Raw genomic sequence first — 7,461 nt, 5'->3', positions numbered from 1 at the left:
AATATTTTATTCTGAGCCAATATGGCATTCAGAGTATCAATTTCAAGAACTCCCTTCTTCATAGGCGTCCCATTACTCACAGAATTCCTCTCAAAAGTGTACATAAACTGGTTATTAGCAACCATGTCAATGAGTTCTTGAGCTTCTGCAGGCATTTTCTTTAGGTGAATGGATCCACCTGCAAAAGTATCCAATGACATCTTTGATAGCTTAGATAAACCATCATAGAATATATCCAGGATGGTCTATTCTGAAAGCATGTCAGAAGGACACTTTTTGGTCAGCTGCTTGTATCTTTCCCAAGCTTCATAGAGGGATTCACCTTCTTTCTGTCTAAAGGTTTGAACATCCACTCTAAGCTTGCTCAGCTTTTGAGGAGGAAAGAACATGGCTAAGAAAGCCGTGACCAGCTTATCCCAAGAGTTCAGGCTATCCTTAGGTTGAGAGTCCAACCATATTCTAGCTCTGTCTCTCACAGCAAAAGGGAAAAGCATGAGCCTGTAGACTTCAGGATCTACTCTATTAGTCTTAACAGTATCACATATCTGCAAGAATTCAGTTAAGAACTGAAAAGGATCTTCAGATGGAAGTCCATGAAACTTGCAGTTCTGCTGCATCAGAGAAACTAATTGAGGTTTCAGCTAAAAATTGTTTGCTCCAATGGCAGGAATGGAGATGCTTCTTCCATGTAAATTAGAATTAGGTGCAGTAAAGTCACCAAGCATCCTCCTTGCATTATTATTATTTTCAGCTGCCATCTCCTCTTCCTGTTCGAAAATTTCTGTAAGGTTATCTCTGGATTGTTGTATTTTAGCTTCTCTTAGTTTTCTCTTCAGAGTCCTTTCAGGTTCTGGATCTGCTTCAACAAGAATGTTCTCGTCTTTGCTCCTGCTCATATGAAAAAGAATGACAGAAAAATAATAATAATAGGGGTCCTTTTTACCATAGTATAAAGGTCCCTCTGTGAGTAGAAGAAAAGAAGAAGAAAAAATTCGAACACAGATAGAAAAGTGGGTTCGAATTTGGGTGAGATGAAGTGTCAGTAGATGAATAAATAAATAAAAGGAGATAAGAGAGAGAGAAAGAATTTTCGAAAATAATTTTTGAAAAAGAGTTAGTGATTTTCGAAAATAGTTTTTGAAAAAGGTTAGTAATTTTCGAAAATTAAAATCAACAATTAAATTAATTAGTTAATTAAAAAGAAATTTTGAAAAAGAGGGAAGATATTTTCGAAAATTAGAGAGAGAGAGAGAGTTAGTTAGGTAGTTTTGAAAAAGATAAGAAACAAACAAAAAGTTAGTTAGTTAGTTGAAACAAATTTTGAAAATCAATTTTGAAAAGATTAGAAGATAAGAAATTAGAGAAGATATTTTAAAATCAAATTTTGAAAAAAGATAAGATAAAGAGATATTTTTGAAAAGATATGATTGAAATTAGTTTTGAAAATAGATTTGATTTTTAAAATCACAATTAATGACTTGATTCACAAGAAATCACAAGATATGATTCTAGAACTCAAAGTTTGAATCTTTCTTAACAAGCAAGTAACAAACTTGAAATTTTTGAATCAAAACATTAATTGATGATGTTATTTTCGAAAATTCTGTGATAAAGATAAGAAAAAAATTTTTGAAAAATATTTTTTTAAAATTTTCGAAAATAACTAAGAAAAATGAAAAAGATTTGATTTTTGAAAAAGATTTTGAAAAAGATAAGATTTTTAAATTGAAAATTTGATTTGACACTAAAGAAGCAACTTAATTTTAAAAAGTTTTGAAAAAGTCAAGTCAAATTTACGAATTTATGAGAAGAAAAAGGAGAAGATATTTTTTTGATTTTTGAATTTTTAATGATGAGAGAGAAAAACATGAAAATGATGCAATGCATGAAAGTTATGGATCAAAACAATGAATGCATGCAAGAATGCTATGAATGTCAAGATGAATACCAAGAACACTTTGAAGATCATGATGAACATCAAGAACATATTTTTGAAAAATTTTTAATGCAAAGAAAACATGCAAGACACCAAACTTAAAAATTTTTTATGTATAGATACTATGAATGCAAGAATGCATATGTAAAACAAGAAAAGATGCAAAACAAGAAAACATCAAGATCAAACAAGAAGACCTACCAAGAACAACTTGAAGATCATAAAGAACACTATGAATGCATGAATTTTTCGAAAAATGCAAGATGGATATGCAATTGACACCAAACTTTCAACTTGACTCAAGACTCAAACAAGAAACATGAAATATTTTTTATTTTTATGATTTTCTAATTTTTTTTGGATTTTTCGAAGATTACTTTGAAAAAGAAAAATAAGGATTCCAAAATTTTTAATATGAATTCCAGGAATCTTGTGCTCTTTAGTCTAAAGCTCCAATCTGAGGGTTAGGCATGGCTTAATAGCCAGCCAAGCTTTAGTATGCTATTACATGCATTGAAGTGATTAGTTGAATCCTCAGTCCAAAGGAATTTGGACATGGCTTCACAGCCAGCCAGGATTCAACAAATCATCATGAAACACTAGAATTCATTCTTAAAAATTCTGAAGAAAAATATTTTTGAAATGATTTATATTTTAAAATTTTTTCGAAAACAAAGGAGAAAATTTTTGAAAGATTTTTGAAAAATTTTTGAAAATAAAACAAAAAAGAAAATTACCTAATCTGAGCAACAAGATGAACCGTCAGTTGTCCAAACTCGAACAATCCCCGGCAACGGCGCCAAAAACTCTGTACGCACGTCTTAATAAATCGTTTTTCATTCACAACTTCGATACAACTAACCAGCAAGTGCACTGGGTCGTCCAAGTAATAAACCTTACGTGAGTAAGGGTCGATCCCACGGAGATTGTTGGTATGAAGCAAGCTATGGTCACCTTGTAAATCTCAGTCAGGCGGATATCAAAAGGTTATTGAGTTTTCGAAATTAAATAATAAGTAAACATAAACTAAGGATAGAAATACTTATGCAATTCATTAGTTAGAATTTCAGATAAGCGTATAGAGATGCATTCCTTCCTCTGAACCTCTGCTTTCCTGCTGTCTTCATCCAATCAATCTTACTCCTTTACATGGCTGGCTTTATGTAAGGACATCACCGTTGTCAATGGCTACTTTTAACCCTCTTTGGAAAATGGTCCGATGCGCTGTCACTGCATGGCTAATCGTTTGGAGGCATCACCCTTGCCAATGGCTGCATCCTATCCTCTTGTGAAAATGATCCAAATGCTCTGTCACAGCACGGCTAATCATCTGAGGTTTTCGATCATACTGGAATAGGATTCACCCTCCTTTTGTGTCTGTCACTACGCCCAGCACTCGCGAGTTTGAAGTTCGTCACAGTCATTCAATCCCAAAATCCTACTCGGAATACCACAGATAAGGTTTAGACTTTCTAGATTCTCATGAATGCCGCTATCAATCTAGCTTACACCACGAAGATTCTGATTAAGAGATCCAAGAGATACTCATTCAATCTAAGGTAGAACGGAAGTGGTTGTCAGGCACGCGTTCATAGGGAATGATGATGATTGTCACGTTCATCACATTCAGGTTGAAGTGCGAATGAATATCTTAGAAGCGGAACAAGTTGAATTGAATAGAAAAATAGTAGTACTTTGCATTAATCTTTGAGGAACAGCAGAGCTCCACACCTTAATCTATGGAGTGTAGAAACTCTACCGTTGAAAATACATAAGTGAAAGGTCCAGGCATGGCCGAATGGCCAGCACTCAAAACGTGATCACAGGATCAAAAATACAATCCAGGATGATCCGAAGATGTCTAATGCAATAGTAAAAAGTCCTATTTATAATAAACTAGCTACTAGGGTTTACACAAGTAAGTAATTGATGCATAAATCCACTTCCGGAGCCCACTTGGTGTGTGCTTGGGCTGAGCTTGAATGTTACATGTGCAGAGGTCATTCTTGGAGTTGAACGCCAGGTTGTAACGTGTTTTTGGCGTTAAACTCTGGTTTGTGACGTGTTTCTGGCGTTTAACTCCAGACAACAGCGTAGAACTGGCGTTCAACACCCTTTTACGTCATCTAAACTTGGCCAAAGTATAGACTATTATATATTTCTGGAAATCCCTGGATGTCTACTTTCTAACGCAATTGGAAGCGCGCCATTTTGAGTTCTGTAGCTCTTGAAAATCCATTTTGAGTGCAGGGAGGTCAGAATCCAACACCATCAGTAGTCCTTTTTCAACCTCTGAATCTGATTTTTGCTCAAGTCCCTCAATTTCAGCCAGATAATACCTGAAATCACAGAAAAACACACAAACTCATAGTAAAGTCTAGAAATGTGAATTTAGCATAAAAACTATTGAAAACATCCCTAAAAGTAACTAGATTCTACTAAAAACATACTAAAAACAATGCCAAAAAGCCTATAAATTATCCGCTCATCAGATACTTATGTAATTCATTGGTGGATTTCAGATAAGCGTATGAAGATGCTTTGTTCCCCTTGAACCTCTGCTTTCCTATTGCCTTCTTCCAATAATTCATACTCATTTCCGTGGCAAGCTTTATGTTGGGTATCACCGTTTTCAATGGCTACATCCCGTCCTCTCAGTGAAAATGGTCCTGATGCTATGTCACAGCATCGGCTAATCAGCTGTCGGTTCTCGATCATGTTGGAATAGGATCCATTGATCCTTTTGCGTCTGTCACACACCCCACAATTGCGAGTTTGAAGCTTGTCACAGTCATCCCTTCCTATATCCTACTCGGAATACCATAGACAAGGTTTAGACTTTCCGCATCTCAGGAATGGCCGCCAATAATTCTAGCCTATACCATGAAGGTTCCAATCTTAGATTAGAAACCCAAGAGATACGCATTCAAGCCATTGCTAGTAGAACAGAGGTATTTGTCAGGCACATGTTCATAGGTGAGAATGATGATTAGTGTCACGGATCATCACATTCATCAAGTTGAAGAACGAATGAATATCTTGGAGAAGAAATAGACTTGAGTTGAATAGAAAAACAATAGTACTTTGTATTAATTCATGAAGAACAGCAGAGCTCGACACCTTAATCTCTGGTGTGTAGAAACTCCACCGTTGAAAATACATAAGAAAAAATAGTGTAAGCATGGCCGAATGGCCAGCCTCAAAGGTCTAAGGACTAAACGTCCCATGATGATGAAAATACAATAGCAAAAGGTCCTATTTATGGAGAACTAGTAGCCTAGGGTTTACAGAAATCAGTAATTAATGCAGAAATCTTCTTCTGGGCCCACTTGGTGTGTGCTTGGGCTGAGCATTGAAGCTTTCATGCGTAGAGACTTTTCTTGGAGTTAAACACCAGCTTTTGTGCCAGTTTGGGCATTTAACTCCAGCTTTTGTGCCAGTTTTGGAGTTAAACGCCAGAATTCTTGAGCTGACTTAGAATGCCTGTTCGGGCCATCAAATCTCGGGCAAAGTATGGATTATTATATATTGCTGGAAAGCCCAGGATGTCTACTTTCCAACGCAATTGAGAGAGGCCAATTGGGCTTTTGCAGCTCCAGAAAATCCACTTTCAGTGCAGGGAGGTCAGAATCCAACAGCATCCGCAGTCCTTTTTCAGCCTCTGAATCAGATTTTTGCTCAGGTCCCTCAATTTCAGCCAGAAAATACCTAAAATCACAGAAAAACATACAAACTCATAGTAAAGTCCAGAAGAGTGTTTATTATTTAAAAACTAATAAAAATATAACAAAAACTAATTAAAATATACTAAAAACATACTAAAAACAATGCCAAAAAGCGTATAAATTATCCGATCATCATAACACCAAACTTAAATTGTTTCTTGTCCCCAAGCAACTAAAAATAAAATAGGATAAAAAGAAGAGAATGTCCAATGAATTCTAAAAACATCTATGAAGATCAGTATTAATTAGATGAGCGGGGCTTTTAGCTTTTTTGCTTCTGAACAGTTTTGGCATCTCACTTTATCCCTTGAAGTTCAGAAGGATTGGCATCTATAGGAACTCAAAATCCAGATAGTGTTATCGATTCTCCTAGTTAAGTATGTTGATTCTTGAACAGAGCTACTTTATGAGTCTTGGCCGTGGCCCTAAGCACTTTGTTTTCCAGTATTACCACCGGATACATAAATGCGACAGACACATAACTGGGTGAACCTTTTCAGATTGTGACTCAGCTTTGCTAGAGTCCCTAATTAGAGGTGTCCAGGGTTCTTAAGCACACTCTTCTTTTTACTTTGGACCTCGACTTTAACCGCTCAGTCTCAAGTTTTCGCTTGATACCTTCACGCCACAAGCACATGGTTAGGGACAACTTTGTTTAGCCGCTTAGGCCAGGATTTATTCCTGTGGGCCCTCCTATCCACTGATGCTCAAAGCCTTGGATCCTTTTTATCACCCTTGCCTTTTGGTTTAAAGGGGTATTGGCTTTTTCTGCTTGCTTTTCTTATTTTTTTCTCTCTTTTTTTTTTGGGCAAGCTTTTCACAGCTTTTTCTTGCCTCAAGAATCAATTTTATGATTTTTCAGATCATCAGATAACATTTCTCCTTTTCCTTTCATTCTTTCAAGAGCCAACAATTTTAACATTCATAAACAGTCAACTTCAAAAATATGCACTGTTCAAGCATTCATTCAGAAAGACAATAGTATTGCCGCCACATCAAAATAATTAAACTATTTTAAAATTTGAAATTCATGCACTTATTTTTCTTTTTCAATTGAAAACATTTTTCATTTAAGAAAGGTGATGGATTCATTTTCATAGCTTTAAGGCATAGACACTAATGATCATGTAATAAAGACACAAACATAGATAAACATAAAGCATAATTTTCGAAAAACAGGGAAATAAAGAACAAGGAAGTTAAAGAACGGGTCCACCTTAGTGATGGCGGCTTGTTCTTCCTCTTGAAGATCTTATGGAGTGCTTGAGCTCCTCAATGTCTCTTCCTTGCCTTTGTTGCTCCTCTCTCATGGTTCTTTGATCTTCTCTAATTTCATGGAGGAGGATGGAATGCTCTTGGTGCTCCATCCTTAGTTGTCCCATGTTGGAACTTAATTCTCCTAGGGAGGTGTTGATTTGCTCCCAATAGTTTTATGGAGGAAGATGCATCCCTTGAGGCATCTCAGGGATTTCATGATGAGGAATTTCCTCATGCTCTTGATGAGGTTCTCTTGTTTTCTGCATCCTTTTCTTAGTGATGGGTTTGTCCTCATCAATGAGAATGTCTCCCTCTATGTCAATTCCAACCGAATCGCAAAGGTGACAAATGAGATGAGGGAAGGCTAACCTTGCCAAAGGGGAGGACTTGTCTGCCACCTTGTAGAGTTCTTGGGATATAACCTCATGAACTTCCACTTCCTCTCTAATCATGATGCTATGTATCATGATAGCCCGGTCTATAGTAGCTTCGGACCGATTGCTAGTGGGAATGATTGAGCGTTGGATGAACTCCAACCATCCC

The 7,461-nt window shown here is 36.4% G+C and overlaps 1 non-coding gene across 1 annotated transcript; it reads left to right on the top strand.

The window, feature by feature from the left end:
- The first annotated feature begins 254 nt into the window (after positions 1 to 254).
- Positions 255 to 362, top strand: LOC148553458 (small nucleolar RNA R71). Its single transcript, XR_015893434.1, has one exon. It is a non-coding gene; the product is annotated as a small nucleolar RNA R71 (small nucleolar RNA).
- The last annotated feature ends 7,099 nt before the right edge of the window (positions 363 to 7,461 follow it).

Source organism: Arachis ipaensis, chromosome B7 (assembly GCF_059453495.1).
Source record: "Arachis ipaensis isolate K30076 ecotype BB chromosome B7, ASM5945349v1, whole genome shotgun sequence".
In the NCBI taxonomy this organism is placed as follows: Eukaryota; Viridiplantae; Streptophyta; class Magnoliopsida; order Fabales; family Fabaceae; genus Arachis; species Arachis ipaensis.
The sequence above is the reverse complement of the archived record's forward strand: the minus strand, read 5'-3'. Positions and strand labels throughout refer to the sequence as shown.